Raw genomic sequence first — 19970 nt, forward strand, 5'->3', positions numbered from 1 at the left:
ACACATTGCAAATATATGATCAAGAATATCACAGATAAGAGTGTCTGGATCTGAAAATGTACCCCCAGAGCCCCTTTAATGCTTGTCTGATCGTAATTGCCAATTTGAGTTCTCTTATTTGGAGCACCAGGTAGTCTAACTCTGCCTGCTCAGAGGTGCTTTGTCATCGTTGTGTCTAATCTGGGCTGCAGATTTCTAAAACATTTCCTAAGTGGTTCCCCATCTTATTTTAGTTTCCAAAATTCAAAACCTGAATTATGGTTTCTTGCAAACAAATTCAGTGAACTTCATTTGCATCATTTTCCTCATCACACTGTGATGAACCATATTGTGTTTCTATGGAGGATGCCTTTCCCAAGAACCCTGAATATTGTTCTTAAGTTCCACACTTTGGCTCTTTGTGTCAGTTTCCTTTTTGTGGGCTTTCTTGGTGCCAGAGTACCTTTTCTCCCCTTTCTTTTGGAGGTAGCATTAGAACAGTGTTTAAGGATATGACATATGGTTGAGAAGGACTTTGCCTCAAAGTTGGTGATTCCCATTCTTGCCGCCCTGATTATAACTATCCCCTAATTGCTGTGACGGTGGGCATATTATTTAACTTCTCTGGGCCTCCGTACCTTCAGCTGTAAAGTTCGGCTAAGAGTAGACATACCTAGTAAGGTTTTGTGATGATTGGCCCTGGGCTTGTCTGCACTCATAGTAGCTGCACTTTGAGCCGTTGAACGTTACCTGAGGGAAGATACAGAACTGTGCTGGCTGCTCTCACTCTATTTGTGACCGCAGGTCTCCGACAGGCATTCAAGGCTGCATCGAAATCCTCCTGCACTGCCCTGAGTCATAGGCTGGCTCTTTTTTCTCTGCTCAGCATCTAAGTGATGGACAGTCCTAATCACTTTGTCCACACTCACCTCCCCCTTAAAAAAATGTTGTCCAATCATGTGGTTCCACTCCCCTCCCCCACTACCCATTTCAATGATTCCCAATCTTACCTCCTTGCTTATAAGCATCTCTAAATTGATATCTCAACATGCATATCCATAAGCAACTTTGACTTTAAGTACAAATCGTGACCTGTCCTCCCCAAACTTGTATTCTCCAAGTCTCCCCATCTCTGTGAAGTGGAAACACGATCTTCCCAGTTGCAAAGGCCATGCAATTAAACAAAAGAACATCCAGAAACCACAGATCATCTCTGATGCTTTTCTTTACTCTCTGCCTCCAGTGTATCGGCCAATCCTGTCAACTCTTCCTCTGGTGGCTCCTGCTCCATCATCCTTCACCTGGGTTGACACAGTAGCATCTTAGCTGCATTCTCCCAGCTCCCCTTTGTGCATGTTGACAGTCTTCTCCTTTGTGCAGCGTCTGGAGCCTTTAGAGCACGTCCATCAGATCATACAATCTTTATTTCATCTCCAGCCCCAGTGGCTTCCCGCCATACTGGGGATACGTCCAAACTCCTGAGTATGATCTGGATCTTGCCCGCTTTGCAGACACTGGATGAAATTACTGGGCCCTGGCTCATGGCGCTCCAGTATTCTGTTTCTCTGATGTGCCAAACAGCCTGACTCAGGAATATTGAAGTAGCTGGTCTCTCACCTGGAGGGCTGCTCCTCTGCATCTGTAAATGGCCCCTATTTGTTGTGTACATTTTAACTTAACGCCACCTTCTGGTGAGGGCCCCATGTCACTGAGGGCCACTCCCTCCAGTTCCTGGACCCTCACCGAGGAGATGCCCCTCATTGAGGAATGGTGAGGGTCAGGAGAAATATTCATTATCCTTCATATTACTGATCTCCAGTAATATGAAGATCAGGTGGAATTGGTATATTACCACAAGTCACGATTATCCCTTTTTCACTGCCAAATCCCATGTTTCATGTGGCTGCCTGTAAAAGTATTCCCTACGTGAAAAATTTTGACCTGCTGAGTTGAGGAGAAGAGGTAGCCCTGGAGGTTTCTCCCTCTCTCCCTCCCCTCTTTTGCTTCCTTTCTTTTTGAGAGGGGATTACACAAAAGGTATTTTACATAAAATGTTTTCTATGACCTGCTCTGAGTTCCCCTTATTTGGAAGCTAATTGGGTGGCAAAGTCTTCTCAGTTGTACCTTTCTCCCAGATCAGGGTCTCTGTCCTAATTTACATCTAACCCATGTAGCCATTACCAAGTCCAAGCTTGTACTGCTCACCACACAACAGGCCAATAAATCAAGAAACGAGTTTTGGGGGCAAGGAATAGCGAATTTATTCAGGAAGCCAGCAGACTGAGAAGATGGTGGACTAGTGTCCCAAAGAACCATCTTTCCCGAGTTAGAATTCAGGCTTCTTTCATACTAACAGGGGAGGGGGTAAAGTCCTGGTTGCTGAACAGACTCTTGAGGGGATGTGTTACTTTTTTCCTTCCTGCAGCCATTCCCAGGTGGGCCTGGTCAGGATGTTTCCTGTGAGCTAAACAAAGGTATTGTAGCTTAATGCTCATTATCTGGGAGGCAGGATTCCCAGAGATGGGCCATTATGTATACTTTAAGCTTAACTGCCTTATAACATAGCCAGTTATAGTGTCTAACTGAGCAAACAAGAGAATGGATTCCTAGCATCTAATATTTCATGGTTACATAACCTTTTTATTAATTAAAAAAATGTTGAAGTGTAACACAGAGAGAAAAGTACCTGAAAGATAAATGTGCACCATGGTTAATTACAATTCCAGGAACAGCCCCACTCGTGCCCCTCCCTGATCCTTACTCCTCCTTCCCTTCATCTAAAGGTAGATATTATCTTAAGTTTTAGATCATTGCTTCTTTGCTGTTCTTTGTAGTTTTCTCATCTAACTATGCATACCTAGTCACTAGAATGTAGCTTTGCCTCCTTTTCAATCTTTATATAAAGGTAATTGTACCTTGTATTCCTTTGTGTTGGGCTGTCACTCACCATTACATTTGTGGCATTTATCTGTATTGCTGTGTGTGGTTTCTTCATTTTCATTGCTGTAGAGGGTGCAGTGTGCCACAATAGGCCACACTTTATTGATTCATTCTACCACTGAAGGGTATTTGAGCTGGTCCCAGCATCAGGCTATGACAGTTAATACTGCTGAGAACATTCCCGTATGTGTCTTTTGGTGCACATATGCATACGTTTCATTGTGTATGTATTAAGTAGTGGAATTGCAAAGTCTTTGATCATGTAGATGTACTGGATTTTCTCCGTTTACTTCTCCAGTCTGCTTTCTAGCCTTCTCTGCCCTGCTTCTTACCTGGGAGTTTGACACCTGTGGACTACATCCGATGTGCTCCATGGTCCTCTGTCTTGCGCTGAGTTCAGCTCATGAGAAACACCAGGAGGAAATCAGAGAGGAGGAGAGAGAGTTTACATATTTATTTCCCCAACTTTCTCTCTTTGGCCACAGGTTGGCAGTGGCTTTTTCTCTCTAGGGAAAGCCACAGCTCCTATGGTTTGTCCTCGCCTGTAGTTAAAGCTACAGCTGCATCTGTTTCTAGCTGCTAATAACCACCTTCTCCCTTGCTGTTTTGAGCCTGAGGATCGTAATACCTTCCTGTTCTTGCTGGCCTTTGGGACTTCATCACCCTCTAGTTTTTACTCAGTTCTGCCCTTATCTTTATAAGTTCTTTCATTAAACTCTCTGTATCTGTTTCCTATAAGAACACTGACTCATAAATAAAGATATTTTCCAAACTCCAGCTGTGTGCAAAAGTTCTTATTGCTACATCTTTGCCAAAAATGTTGTCATTCCTCTTCATTTTAGACATTCTGATGTATATGTTGTGTTATCTCATTGTGGTTTTAATTTGCATTTCCTGGATTACTAACCAGGTGGAAGGGTTTTTCCTATATTTAATGGGCATTTGATAGCCTCTTTTATGAGTGCCTGTTCAACTTTCTTCCCTGCTTCTCCATTGGGTTGTGTGTCTTATTGATTTATAGGTGTATTTTACATATTCTGGATATGAATAGTAGGTTAGATGTGTTAAAAGTATTATCTTATACTCCATGGCTTGCCTTTTTATTCTTTTAATAGTGTCTCGTGGTGAAAAGAAGTTCTTAATGTATTTCTTTATTTTAATGTAGTTCAGTGTACCAGTCTAATTTTATAGTTAGTGTTTTTGTGCTGTTTTACAAAATTTTCTCCATCCCAAAGTCATAAATATATTCTTCTATATTATGTTCCAGAAACTTTGTTTTCCTCTCACATTTATATCTACAGTTCACCTGGAATTGATTTTTGTGATGGTGTTAGTTGTCAAGTTTCTTTTTCCCGTATGGATATCCCATTTCATCAGCACTATTTTCTAAGAATTTCTTTCTTTCTTGACTGCTCTGCATGATACCTTTGTCAAAAATTATGTGTGTCCATATATGTGTGAATCTGTTTCTGAAAGAAAATCTGTTTCTTTTCTTTTCCATTGTTTGTTTTTACCTGCATGAATACTACTCTAGAGCAAGTTGTCATTAAGAATCACTCTTCTTTAAGAATATCTGGTCTATTTTTGGCCTTTGTATTTTCATACAAATTTTAGAATCAATTTGTCAAGTTCTACAAAAATCTTGTTGCAATTTTGATTGCGTCTACATCGAATCTGTTGATTAGTTTGAAGAGAATTGACATCTTTACAGTATTGTCTTTCAATCCATGAATATGGTATAGCTATCCATTTATTTAGATCTTCTTCAATAATACTTTGTAGTTTTCTGTGTAAAGGTCCTGCACATCGTATATTATTCCCATATATTAAGTTTTTTTGATGCTAATACAAAGACTATCATTTAAAATTTATTTTCTACTGATGCTGATATATAGAAATAAAATTGAATTACCTATACTGACCTAACCAGCAAAGTTCCCAAACTTAGACATTCTGATAATTTGTTTCTAAATTCTCTTGGAAGTCCTATGCAAAAAACTACATCATCTGCAGATAGTTAAAGTTTTATCTATTTTTCCCCAATCCCTTGGCATTTTAGTTCATTTTCTTGCCTTACATACCGTCTAGGACCATCAATACAATTTGTGACACATGTGGTGATAGTGAGCCTCTTTGTCTTTTTCCCAACTTTAAAAAATTAGATTTCAGTATTTCACCATTAAAGTATGTGGTTTATTGTAGAGTTTGGTAAATGCCCTTTATGATATTGTTAAAGTTCCCTTTCATCTCTAATTTACTAAGAATTTTTATCATGAATTGATACTGAATTTTATCCTTTTATTTGAGATCATCATATGACTTTTCTTCTTTACAATGCAAATTGAATAATTTATATTGATTGAAGTAACCTTGCAGTCTTAGAATAAACCCAAGTTCATCATAGTACATATGATTCTGTTTTATATACTGTTGATTTGGTTTTCTGGGAATTTTTTCAAGTTTTTTGCATCTGCATTTATGTGTGAGATTAGTCTATAATTTTCCTTTCTCATAATGTCCTAGTCACATTTTGATATCAAACTTTCCTCTTTTTCTATTATCTGGACAAGTTTGTGTAAGACTGACATTAATTCCTGTTTAAGTGTATGTTGGAATTTGCTGAGAAGTCAGTCTGGGCTTGGAATGTTCCTTCTTCATTTTTCTGAAGGTTTTAGATGATTCTTTACTAGTTAGAGTAGTTCAGATTTTTTGTTTTTTCTTTGGGAGTTTTGGTAAATTATATTTTTCAAGAATTTTATCAATTTCAGCTAAATTTTCACGTGTATTGATAAGAAATTATTTATAATGTGCTCTTATAATTCTCCTAACTTTTGTAGGATCTGTAATAATGGCCCCTTTTTTATTAGCTCCCCCTCCCCCCATGCCTTGCAGCATGCAGGGTCTTAGTTCCCCACCAGGGATCGAACCCATGCCCCCTGCAGAGGAAGCATGGAGTTTTAACCACTGGGCTGCCAGGGAAGTCCCCCTTTTTCATTGTTGACTTTGGTTATTTCAACCTTCCCTCTTTTCTCCGTATTTGTACTCATCAAGGATTTATAAATAACTAATCAAAGAACCAGATTGGGCTTTGTTAGTCTTTTTCCACTGTATGCTTATTATCTATTTTATAAATTTTGTTCTTGGACTTCCCTGGCAGCCCACTGGTTAAGACTCTGCACTGCCAATGCAGGGGGCGCAGGTTCTATCACTGGTCCCATGCCATGCGGCCAGAAAAGAAAAAAAAAAAATTAAGAAAAATTTTTGTTCATATTTTTAAAATTTTTTCTTTGGGTTTTTCTAACTTCTTAAGATTAATATCCTTGTTTGTTTCCTGTGAGAGATTAACCACAGAAACAGTAACATTATTGTCTAATCCATTTCATATTTACTCTTCGTTTTTAATTTGCAGAACCAAACCTAGTTCCAGTTAGGATATAAGTAATTTCTACAGCCATTTCTTCATGCCATGTCCTAAAATGTGTTCTAATCTGAAGCATTTTATGTGTGCCCTTTAAATTAGTCTTGTGAATCCTCATTGCCAAAATGAATCAATAATAAATATCTGTCTGTGGATGACAAGATATTTCCCTCATTTTGACACATTTCTTGGAATAATCTTACCTGCAGCTTCTTTGTTCCTTTCATGTTGAACTAACTCCTTTACCTGAGTTTTTAAATTTCTTATTCCTAAAATACTTTGACACTTTTCCCCCCTACGGTCTGAACACATTCTAATCCTGTGCGACTCAACTAAAATTTTATTTTTCCCAGGAGCTTTTATTAATGGGTCTCACTGATTATTTTACTAACATTAATTTAATAAAATAGATGCTCAAATATTTCTGGGATAAGAGATTAAACCTCTACCTCTTTTTTTTTTTTTTTTCCGGTACGTGGGCCTCTCACTGTTGTGGCCTCTCCTGTTGCGGAGCACAGGCTCCGGATGCACGGCTCAGTGACCATGGCTCACGGGCCCAGCCGCTCCACAGCATGTGGGATCTTCCCGGACCGGGGCACGAACCCGCGTCCCCTGCATTGGCAGGCGGACTCTCAACCACTGCGCCACCAGGGAAGCCCTAAACCCCTACCTCTTTGTATCTATATTACTGTGTATTTATGTATTTTGTAAAGTCTATTCTGTAGCCTATTATATGTTTTTATTAATATATTTAAATTCTGTGACATTTTAATATTTATCAGAATATGAATTAAATTATTTTCTGATTACAGAAGCAACACATATTTGTTATAGCTCAACTTTCCACAAATGTTTGACTTAAAAAGAGGCAATTATCCCGTGATTCCAACCTCTAAACTGAGGTTTATGCCTCAGGATGTTTTCTCTGCATTTAGTAACACAAATCTGGTAATTTTTAAAACTTATTATGCCTTGAGCATTTTCTATGCAGTGAATTTAGATCTCATTCTTCTTAATACTGTGTGGTCTATTATTTAGTCTCTGATTGATAGCATTCAATTTTTTCTCTTTTTTTTACGATTACTAAACAGGTGAACACTCTTGCACCTGTCTTTGTCTATTGTGAATATTTCTGAAAGGTGGATTTCTAGGATAGAAATTGCTAAGTCAAAAGATAAATTAACTTTCTGATAAGGTATTAATCTATATCCCTAATAAATGTGAATGAAAGTGCTCTTTCCTCCACATTCTTGCCAATGTTGCAAAAATCAAAATTTTTTCATTTTTGAAAATATTCAATATGGATAGGCCCAAAATGCTGTATTTTGATTTTCTTTAATTTCTTCCTTATTTTGATTTTCTTTAATTCTTTTCATAGTTATTGGATAGTCTATATAAATAGTGAAATCTTGTGATCGTGACTTGCCTCATGCATGTTACTTAATTTTTCTAATTTAAAAAATTGTATTGACATATAACTGACATATAAGATTGTATTAGTTTTAGATGTACAACATGATGATTTGATATATGTATGTATTATGAAATGATTATCACAGTAAGTCTAGTTAACATCCATTACCACACAGTTACACACTGTTCTATCTTGGGATGAGAACTTTTAAGATTTATTCTCTTAGCAACTTCCCAATATACAACATAGTACAGTTATCTATAGTCATCATGCTGTACATTACATTCCCGGGGCTGTAAGGTAAATATCTTATAATTGGGTCTCTGTGCCTTTTGATCACCTTCACCCATTTTGCCCACCCCTCTCCTGCCACCTCTGGCGACCAACAAGCTGTTCTCTGTATCCATGAGTTTGTTATTATTATTATTACTGTTATTCCACATATAAGTGAGATCATGCAGTATTTGTCTTTCTCTGTATCACTTACTTTACTTAGCATAGTGCCCTCAAGGTCCATCCATGCTGTTGAGAATGGCAGAATTTTATTTTTTTTTATGACCAATATTCCATTTTATATATAAACCACATTTTCTTTATCCATTCATCTGCTGATGGGCACTTAGATTGTTTCCATGTCTTGACTATTGTTAATAATGCTGCAGTGAACAGGAGTATGCAGGTATCTTTTTTGAGATAGTGATCTTGTTTCCTTGGGATAAATATCCAGAAGTGGAATTGCTGGATCTTATGGTACTTATATTTTTAATTTTTTGAGGAACCGCCATACTGCTTTTCATAGTGGCTGTACCAATTTACATTCCCACCCACAGTGCACAATGGTTCCTTTTTCTCCACATCCTTACCAACACTTGCCATTTCCTTTTCTTGTTTTTGTTTTAGATAACAGCAATTCTAACAGGTGTGAGGTGACATCTCATCCTGGTTTTGATTTGCATGTCCCTAGTGATTGGTGATGTTGAGCACTTTTCAGAGCTCTTTTACATCCCATTGGTTGGGATGGCCAACAGGCACTCTTATCCATGCACCAATTATTTGTTTATGTTATGTTTTTTAGGTCAGTCCATCTCATCTAACAGTACACTTTCCAGTTGGCTTTCCAGTCTGTCATTTATACATAAAGTAAATTATATTGTAAAGCTGACCAAATTGAATTGCTCTGTTCCGATGTTTCCCAGCTGGGGTGATTCTGCCTTTACCCTCAGGGACATTTGGCAATGTCTGAAGACAGTTTGGGTTATCATAACTGAGGGTATGGAAGATGCTCCTGGTATCTGTAGATGACAAGGTATTTCCCTCATTTTGACATATTTCTTGGAATAATCTTGGGATAGTGGGCAGAGGCCAGGGGTGCTAACAAACAAACATCCTGCAGTGCACAGGACAGCTCCCACAGCAAAAAGTTTTCCAGCCCCCAAATGTCCATAGATCACAGGTTGAGAAACCCGGCAGTCTGCTCTAAATAACATTTTAGTGCCCTGTTCTTCTGTAAGTGTACCACATTACCTCTATGCTAAGGCACATATTGGTTTCCAAAAGTTGGGATGTGTCTGCAATTGATGGATAAGAAAGTGTTAATGGCTAATTTTGTTTGGCTGAAATTTTTTTTTTCTTTCTGAGTGATACATTAAATCATGGCGTGTTTTACATCTTCTCATCCACAGTCTTATGTCGATGAAATGTGATTATGACTCTGTCTTAGTCTTTCTCTTATTTATACATATGCACCAGTCTAATTTCAGTGTAGGACTAGAAATCTTATGTAGCATGACAGTGTAACTGCCATAGTTACAGGCATTAAAAATCAATCAATATCTAGCCTTGTATCTATAATCATTCTACTCTGTGCCTGCTTTAAGGTAAAAAGCAATATTCAATGTCTAAAACAATTTTATATTTAATTTTATGTTAAAATAGTTCCTCTTGGATTTAGTAAATAGACAATATTGATAGAATGTTCGAATTTAGTGCAGAATGATTGATTTCTCCATTTGGGAGGTTCTGAATCATTCCTGTCTCTATTGATTTTTCCCTTTCACTTACATCGATTACTTTTAAAATTCGGGAAAATGATTGGAAATTCAAATGATTTCCGTGTTAGAGAAACATTTTAGGTTGCTAGATTTTTTGCCTTAAACCGATTCTCTTACATTTACAAGCACTCTGGCTAATTCAAGGACCTCTGCACCTCCTGAGTCTTGGGAAAAGGTAACAAGACAAATATCTCCTTTTCAGTATAAATTCTCTCCTTTCAGATCTTGTTGTTAAAGGCGGTGATCACCTAACCTAAAACCTAGTCAGATGACAGCAGCACAGTTTGGTGGAGAGAGCTTTCATTTCTGGCTCTTATCAGAGAAAATCTGTATGTGTTCAGAGGGGCATGGATTTTAATGTGTACTGTCGATTCTTCTTTGCATTTATAAGTGAGAAAACAATTAACTAGTTAAAGGGTGGCAGTTCTGAGTTATTAAGAGGGATCTGGATTAGCCTCAACTTCCCTGGGTCAGTACAAGGTAGCCACTGATATTTCACATCTGGTTTTGGTTTGCAGTAACTAACAAAGAAGCCCAAGGTATGTGTAGCCCCATTGTTAGGGGTCTCCGGGCTCTTTTAAAGACAAAGAGCTTCCCACTCCAAAGGTCCTGAGATACTTTTAACTCCAATTTACAGATTAGGCCAAACCTCTTAGGTTAAGGTTCATTTAAGGCAGTCGAACAATTTCTTTGTGAACTTCCCAGTTTTCTGGCTGTTAAAGAAAATAATAAAAGAAAAAGAGCTCCCCAGTGCAAGAATTCCATAAAACAGAGAGAGGCGTGTGAGACGCATTAATGGTTTCCATTCCTGATGAAAAGCTTGAGACAGCTTTAAGTAATATGGAATCAAATATCTCAAATCCTAGCTTAGTCTGGGAGGTGAGGCTTGGATGCTTCAGCTGCCTGAGGAGAGGAACAGCGATGCTGCATCCACAAGAATTCCACGTGAGGGGTTAAAAGCAAGATAACGGACCTTCTTTAATTAAACCTCAGAGGTTCGGGGAGAATTCCACTCAGGACTGTGCTTTTCCTCGTCGTCTTTTGGGGGATGAGCCCACGGCACTGTGGTTCTTGGAAACAGACCTACTGTGTGTCCCTTTGCTCATAGTAAAGCTCTCGTCCAGTGCTTGTGCAGACCCACTGTTGCCATCTTCCAGATGGCTCTCATTATAGTCAAAAATTGACCGACGGCAGCCCGCAAGGCGTCCTGGAAGGCTTCGAGACGGCCATGGGGACAGAGCCCCTGATTTCTAGGAGCTAATGTTTCAGGGAAAATAATAACAACACCTCCTAAACACTAGGGCTTTTCTTCTTAGTAACTCGAGGTAATGAATCCTCTCCCTCTGCTTCTCATTTCCCACCCCCTTTTCTGTGAAGTCACAGAGGGGGAAATTAAAGTTTTCCCATGTCTCCGTGGGAGAGTCATCTGGGGTTGATGGGCAGAGATGTTTCTAACAAATGGGAACGGGGCACCAGCAATGTGAAGCCTGGGGAGCTGCCGGCATTGGGTGTGGAGCCAGGGTGAAGGCCAGGGGCGGAACAGCAGGGGTTCCATCTCCATGGGGTCATGACCCTGAGGCACGTTTACATTGAATGAGCAGAGAGAGGACGAGGGTAGGAGAGCAGAGGGAAGAGCTGTTATGTTCACAGTGTTTGTCCGTTCTCTTGGGTTAAGATGCTCTTGTGATTTCGGAATCTTTTTCTCTCCAACTAACATATAGGGTTTTTTGTTCTTTTTTTCTGAGGACTGTTTCTCTTCTTTCCTGCGTCTTCAGTGGCTGACACGATGCCGAGCGTATAATGGGTGCCAGTAAAGGTTTGATGAATGGATGAATAATCACGTAGCAAAAATATTTTCTGCTGTAACAATGCTGCAAAAGATAAAGGATCTTCTGATGGCATCCTCATTCCTTATGGCTGCTAACAAAACACTCCAAAACTCAGTGGCTTCAAATCACAGTGATCATTTGATTACTCCTTGTGGTTCCAGGGGTTGAGTGGGCTGAGGGAGAGGCGGTTTTCGCTCAGGGTCTCTCGGGTGGTTGCTGTCAAGTGGCAGTGGAGCTGGAGTCACCTTGAAGGTTGCCTCACACTGCTGGAGGTTGGTGTTGGCTGCTGGCCTGACTGATGACCTACAAATGGCCTCTCCGTGTGCCTCGGACTTCCTCTCAGTATGGTGGTTGAGGTGTAGGAGCGGCTGTTCCCCAGAAAACCAGGTGGAAGCTGTATCATCTTTACCGACAGCCTTGGCAGTCACACAGCTGAACTTAGGCTGTAGTCACAAGCCCACCAGCTTGGATGGGAGCAATGTCAGTGTCACCTTGTTAGATGGGATTGTGTGACGGGACATCTTACTGAACTGTCTGGGGAAACGTGATTGTCATGGGTGATACAGCAAGTGCCTAGAAACGCAATGAATCTGTCATTCAGTGCGTGTGAAGCCGGCCCGGTTGCTGAAATAGTTTAGCTGGAAATAATTTTCGTCAGAGTTCCTTTGGAAAATGGCAAGGGCTGTGGAGTACAAACGGGAGCCGTTATTTCATTCTGCAGCTCTGGTAGCTCTGCTGTGAAGACAGCGTGGTGCAGGCCAAGTAGAGGGCATGTACTCCCTCGCTCTTTCAGTCTTCTTTTTCTTGCTCATTCATTCGGTATTTATTTATTTATGATTGAATATCTACTCACTGCCGGGTATTTAGGTCAGTTACTGAGATGGAAATCCCATAATTTATAGAGTTGGAAGATCTCTTAGAGACCCTTTGCCTTCTTCGCTTCCCAGCACCTTGATCTGGGGGAGTGGCTCAGGAAAGTCACCTCCAAAGTTGTTACCCAGGGTCCCTTGACCAAAGTTTGACTTTTGGTCCCTCCTGGGCTGCCCGTTGGCACAGCCCATGCTGCCCTTCCCAGGGCTCCTGGCTCCGTAGACATCTTCATTCACTCATTCGTTCATTCGTTCATTCATTCATTCAGCAAAGGCTTGCTTAGCGCCAGCACTGTGACAGAGCCCTGGGGCCCCCTGGGGGCTGCTGCTCTCATCTCAGCCTGTGGGGTGCCGGAGAGGGGCACAGAGCAGCATGCTCAATGTGTGCTAGTTCCTCCTTGGAACAAGCCTGTAGAGTTACTCATTGATGTGCACATGGAAAATTGGGACAGGTGAATTAGATGACTCCTTAAGTCACTAAGGAGGCTGAGGCCAGGCTGAGGCCCCTCTGCCCTAAGCCTAGGCCCTTGGGATCGGGGTGCTACCCTGGGCTCGTGCTCCCTGAGGGATGTCCCCAGGCTCCCCCGCCAGCGTGTGCAGGTCTATTTCACCTGCGGACGTAGGCGGTAGCCCTGCACTCACATCCTCAGTTCCCACCTGAGACAGCTGATCGTTGGCAGTTAGGATTGTGGGAGCTGGCTGTGCTCTCCTCAGCTGCTGATGCCCTGTATCTGGAGCTGGGTCAGTGTGAAGCTGGATGAGGGGTCCCCTGCTCTTACAGTTTTCAACGCCTCGTCCCGCTGCTCTGCGCCATTTATGTGCCCAAGTCAAAGTTGTTGTTCCCTTTAAAAATCACAGACGGAGGGCTTCCCTGGTGGTGCAGTGGTTGAGAGTCCGCCTGCCGATGCAGGAGACGCGGGTTCGTGCCCCGGTCCGGGAAGATCCCGCGTGCTGCGGGGCGGCTGGGCCCGTGAGCCATGGCTGCTGAGCCTGCGCGTCCGGAGCCTGTGCTCCACAGCGGGAGAGGCCACAACAGTGAGAGGCTCGCGTACCGCAAAAAAAAAAAAAAAAATCACAGACGGACAGATGAAATACTGCCTTAATTATCCTTCCGTCGAACACACTGCATATGAACCTCTGCTCCACTGGCAGACCGAGAGGAAAATCCATCATCAACTGCAGTTACAGGGGCCTCTTCAGATGTCTGTGGGAGCCATCCCCACGCAGCCCCCCTCTGGGCAGCCAGGAGCACAAACAACCCTCATCTACTGCCCTCACTCTTCCTTGGTATATAGGAGCCAAAGTGGAAGAAGAAAAAGGAAATTCTACAGATATGTTTAAGTACAAGTGAAGACAAAAAGAGGAAAGTTGCAAAATCAGTTAACTTTTTTGGTTTTGCAGATATTTCCAAGACACTGCATTTTGCTTTAAGTGTGTTTTTAATGACCTGAAAGTCAGTGTAATTGCATAATAGGGTTATTCTCAAGAAAACTCTCGTATTTAGTTTTAAAGCTTATTTTATTTCAACTCTATTTATATAGACCTTCATATTGTATATCATTTTGATAAGTGTTGTATCATAAGCATATCCCAAGAGACTACGGTTTCTTTTTTTAAATAAAGGAAGGGACCACAAAGTCTCTCTCACATGTTACAGTATAATCCGTACCCCTCCTATAGTTCTCATGTCTGGAAAGGGTATACTAATATCTGAGTTCAGGCAAAGTGCTTAACCCTGAAACCAGAAAATAAATGCACTCAAAACTTATCATTTACTTGATGAAACTTGCACTGGGAACATATTCAGCCCTTTAGAATTACTGTGAAATAGAATATTTTTCAGGGTTTGAAATTATTTATAGTGATGTAGAACAATTATACAATTTCCATAGTCAAATCTCACCCAGAATGATGCCGTTAGTCCTATGTGCAGATCTTTTTTTTGGCCGCGTCGGTGGGACTTGTGGGATCTTAGCTCCCCGACAGGGAGTTGAACCCGTGCCCTCGGAGTGAAAGGGCGGGGGTTGGGGAATTCCATCTTATGTGCAGATGCATATACTTTATATTTCCTTATGTTCCATAATAATGAAAAATTTTAAATTTTCAAAAATGTTCTACATTTTGAATGTTGGACTTTGATTTTAGTGGATAAATGAGACAACTTTGTAGGATAATATCAATTCAAGAAACGTAGAGGCAAGAATAATGCATACTCCTCTCCCCTCTAAGGACCTTTTTAGAGGGACATTTAGCGCCCTCTAGTGACAACAATCAAGCAGTTCAAAAAGAAATTCCCTGCAAAGCTTACTTCTGGTTTCCAGCTAGCAAATAAACAAAGCACTTCAGTTTTTTGGTCTTGAGGCAGGATTATTTTTGTAGCTGTAATAAAGGGTAAAATAGTATCCTCTAGGCAAACCGCCGCTTCTCTTCTGGCCTGTCATTGACAATACATCCAGAAAGAACATTTCCACTTGTCCCCGGAGACTGCAGCTTTCCCCAAATTATGTGCTGAGATTTGTATTGGGATCAGATGCAACCTATGAATTAACCTGCATCATAGTTTTGAGTACATTCAGTGTATTTAAATAGAAGTAAACACATTTTCTTTCCATGAGGGTGAACTGGAAAAACACTGGCCTGTACTCTGTACCTCCAAGAGGGAACAGTTCTGTACCTCACTTTGCAGAGGGAGAGGATACAATATAGAGAGGGTGCATGAGAGGGGATGCGATGCAGAGAAGGAGCACAGTGCAGAGAGGGTACAGTGCAGGGAGAATACAGCTTAGCGGGGCTGCCACAGTGAGACAGACCCTGTTTCACATACCTGCCTTCGAGATGTAGGCCTAGGACTAAGTTAAGTCTGCAGGTTGCCTGATTACACTCATGCAGATCTAAATGCGTTATTTACGGCACAGCACTTTGTTCCTTGGCTTCCTTTCTGATTCCAATTGCGATAGAAATATATCAGCAAAAACATAAACAAATTAAGTGATGTGGAAAGAAAGGCCATCTCAATCTGAAACTAAAACGCCTTTATAAACAGATTGAGCAATTATGGAAGGCAGGCTTCTCTGTAAATTTCCATTAATTGTGTGACATTATGGTGTGATTTGAATGCTGTTTCTTTGAGAAATAGTATATAATTTCTTTAAGAAATAATTTACAAAATCTTACAGATCAAGACAAAAATAAATGCTGATGCCCAGTATCTTATAAGTGAGACTGACACACTTAAAAAAAAACATTTAAAAATCTAACTAGTGATCAAAATCTAACTTAATTTCAGTAGCTCCAGATAACTTCTCGGGGTGGCCAGGGGTGATGGCTGAGAATAGTCATTGGGACACAGAACCCTAGATCTGAGTAGCGGGCAGAGGAACAGGACAGCCTTTAGGCAGAGGGCCATGTGCCTTTGTGGGCCTTCCAGTTATGTGACATGGGTGCTGGACTGTCCTGTGGTGAACCAGTGGCAATCTGATGACTATAACATTTATACTAATTTATGCTCCAGTTAGATGGATGAAGACCTTGAAATGTACTTAATGGTTCACAAATTATATATAGAAACATGATCTTTGAAAAAGGAAATTTAAATGTTCCTTTATACTAAATTAGTGTGTCAAAATAAGTACTCTTGTCTCTTTCGTCTTTGCTTTTTAATTAAAAAAATTTTTTTTTCAGCCACGAGTATTAAGTTGACATACTTAGGGTTCCTGTTATGGGTTTTAATACTCCCTCATTTTTAGAGCCATTGGGTAAGAGGCAAAGTTGGCAAAATGTGAGGATATAGGTGATGCTTATGAAATCGTGTGCACTGAAATCATTGCTCCATCTGAGCCTATAGAACTGAACTTGACACATGCTTCCAAATTAAGCAACTTGGTGTTGAGAAGTCGAGGATTTAGTGTGTGATAACAATTTCCTTGTTTTAGACTAGTTCAAATGCACCAAGACGCTGGAGAATATATTAACCACTTAGAGAAAGTGTTGAAACAGTAGTTATTTAGATTGTAATTGGATTATTTCTTCATGAGCAGCTGGAGGGTATGCCACACACACACAGAGTCTTACCCAATGGAGTGAAACAGTCCTCATGAAGTCCGCTTTGAATAGAAAAATGGTCCTTAACCAGTATAAGATGGGTGACCTTGGGGGCTAAGAGTGCCTTATGCTCCCTGTGTTCTCAGGCAAATCCTCCAATTGATAGAGATGGAAAAGTTCCACTGGGTGATGGAGTTTTCCATTGTGGGGACAGCTCCAGATGCTTGGTCCTTATCTACAATCTCAGGCGTGCCCCTGCCAAAAACCCTTGGGACATCCTTCTTGCCGGACTCTCTTGAATAATCCAAACATTACACATTTTAAGATTCATGTATCATCCTAGGGACAATAAATATGCAGCACTTTTATCCTATTGTTTTGCCCATAAAGAGTCTGCGGTTCATGGATTGGTCCCATGCTCTGCAGTTTTATGTGTGCGGAATTTGAGTTGCCGAACAGAGACTTCATGAATGATGAGACACCCAGGGACTGGACAGAATCCTGTCATCCTTGTTTCCTTGTGCCCACCAGAGCTCTGAGTGGACATGGAAAAGGCACTCATTGACTGGAGGGAATAATGCTGGGGAGGTGACCATTACAGAGCACATGAGTGTCTGCAGGGTTTCCTTAGTGAAATTAATAAAAAAAGAGCTACTCTTGTAGATGTTTATAAAAGAATGTGCATTTTGGTACACACGCATATAGAGTTTGACAAATAGGTATCGTGTGCTGCATGTTATACAGGTATTTAGAAAAAAAAGAGAACATTGCATGTTGCTTATATAACTTTTTCATTACAATGTAACATGTTTATTGTAACTTTTTTAAAGAAAGACATCTATGAGAAAATTTTATTTAACACTGTATTATAAAAAATTTAGAACTCAAAGGAGTGCAAATGGTACAATGAACACTCATGTAAGTTATGATTTGACAATTGTACAATTTTGTCATATTTGCATTATGTTATTTTTCATGAATTCTTTCAAATAAATTACAGAAATTATTACCTTTTCATCTTCAATACTTTGGAACGCAGCTCTAAGTAGTAAGGACATTTTCCTACAAAGTATTCTTAAAGCTATAAATAGTTAACAATAAATCTATAATATGATGTAACAATCATTATATATTCAGATTTCTCTAGCATCCCTGGAAAAGCCTTTGACTTCTAATTTGTTCATATCAGTATCTAATTGTAGACCATCATTTGCATTTGGACTTTGGGTTTCTTAAGTTCCATTGAATGTAGAACTCTCCTTCCCTCTTCCCCACTTTTTTTTTCATAATATTGGCTTGCTGAACATGAACATGAAACAATATGTTCTACATATTTTGTAGAATAGGTGAGTAAATTTTATTCTATTTTACTATTTATTTATTTTTATTGAAGTTATTATAACTGTTTTTAAAATATAGATGAACCAAAGGGGAAAGGGGGAAAGACAAAAAAGATTCTCTACTATTAGTATTGTAGTATGTAGCTGACTAATATTTCTGTTTTGCCTTTTTATTTTTAACAAAATGAGTCTGTGATATAATTCTCCTTTATGACCTCATTTTTAAATTACCGGACATCGTACCCTAATTTTCCATATCACTAAGTGTCCATCTACTACATCATTTTCCTGCAGTATTTTCAGTGATGATAAGTATGTCATTGTATGGATGTTGAATACAGGGATCAATCAGTCAATCATGAGTGAATCTTCTGTTGTGTCTCCAATTAAGATTCTGGCTCAGTATCTCTTTGCTACACTCATATATGATTTTTACAACTATGTTGCCTTCACCCAAAAGTGTTCTCAACCCTTGACCTTCCTCTGTAGATCCCGCACAGAGAAGTTAGTAGGAGAAGACGGATGAGCATTTGTTGACTCCAGAAAATGGGAAGCTGTGGATTTAGGATAAATAAATGACAGTGCTCCTTTTATAGTTATGGTGATGGTAGAGTCTATTTTACACTCTTTCCTTTTTCATTTGGAGTAAGATATGAACAGGCTTTTGAAGGGCTTTGGTAAATTCATGGGTCATGGGTCCATGATGGATAAGTACAGAATGGAAACATGCAGTTTATTCACACATATGCCGGGGGTGCCACACTGTTCCAGCATGCTGTTTACTGAGTTCCAAGGAGGGTGGAAAAGGACCCTGTCTTGACAGATTCATGGCAGGATGACCCAGGTGGAGGCTACCTGCAGTTGCCCCGAAATGGGTCTGCATAGTGACCTGAGGGTGGCTTCCCCCAAGGAGGCATGGTGTCTCGTTGGAAGGGCAGCCCGGTCCTTAGGCTGCTGAGTGACCTAGTGCTGAGGCCGTCGAATGGCAGAGGTTTGGGTGTCGGTGACGGGAGCATAGATGATTTCCCCCAGAATGATGTTTGGGAAATGATTTCTGCATTACTAAATATATTCTAATTAATAGGTATGCCTTGTGCTGTCAATAGCCAATTGAAGTTTGTTTGTTTGTTGAGAACTTTGCATTAAATAGTCAGAGAATACTGAACTGGGATGCTATTATGCCATTCTAGACATCAGGAATAATTCTCTCGGAAGATGATAGACATCAGTCAGCATTTGTCATTAGAAATGAGGAAGATTTGCCTTTTAAATTTTGTAACTGGGTTTACAACTCATTATCTCAAAACTGGATTTTTATTACATCACTTTGTGTTATATGCATTTTCAGAATTAGACACAATGAAACTTATGGATAGAATCTTCAGGAAATAAATCAAAGAGTAGCATAGAGTTTTCTGTTTGTAAGTTCCAAGCAAGTACATTAGTCTAACAAAATTTTATTAAAGAATAAAATATGGGTGTATATACATATATATGCATTAGACATAAGTAAGAGAGACAGAGAGAGAGAAGGCAAAGCAAATGATGTAAATTACGAAAGTTGGAGGAACTGGTGAAGGATATTAGGAGTTCTTTGTATTATCTTGTAACTTTTCTATAAGTTTCATTCTCTCTGTTTTCTTTTTTATTTTATTGAAGTATAGTTGATTTACAATGTTGTGTTTATTTCTGCTGTATAGCACAGTGACTCTGTTATACATATATATATTATTTTTCATATTCTTTTCCATTATGGTTTATCACAGGATATTGAATATAGTTCCCTGTGCTATACAGTAGGACTATTATCCTATATATAATAGTTTGCATCTGCTAATCCCAAACTCCCAATCCTTCCCTCTCCCACACCCCTCCCCCTTGGCAACCACAAGTCTGTTCTCTATGTCTGTGAGTCTGTTTCTGTTTCGTAGATATGTTCATTTGTATCGTATTTTGTTTTATTGCTTTCTTTTTTTTTTAATTAAAATGAGCTTTTTAAAAAAATTTTTATTGGTGTGTCTTATTTTATATTCCACATATAAGTGATATCATATGGTATTTGAAGTTTGATGTCATTTCTAAATAAAGA

General features: G+C 39.8%; 1 protein-coding gene across 3 annotated transcripts in view; it reads left to right on the forward strand.

Moving 5' to 3' along the window:
* The window catches only part of ERG (ETS transcription factor ERG), a 204515-nt gene that overhangs the window by 67580 nt on the left and 116965 nt on the right, over positions 1-19970 (forward strand). The gene's annotated exons all lie outside the window — the stretch shown is intronic.

The sequence above is a fragment of the Leucopleurus acutus genome (genome assembly GCF_964270905.1).
Source record: "Leucopleurus acutus genome assembly, chromosome: 5".
In the NCBI taxonomy this organism is placed as follows: Eukaryota; Metazoa; Chordata; class Mammalia; order Artiodactyla; family Delphinidae; genus Leucopleurus; species Leucopleurus acutus.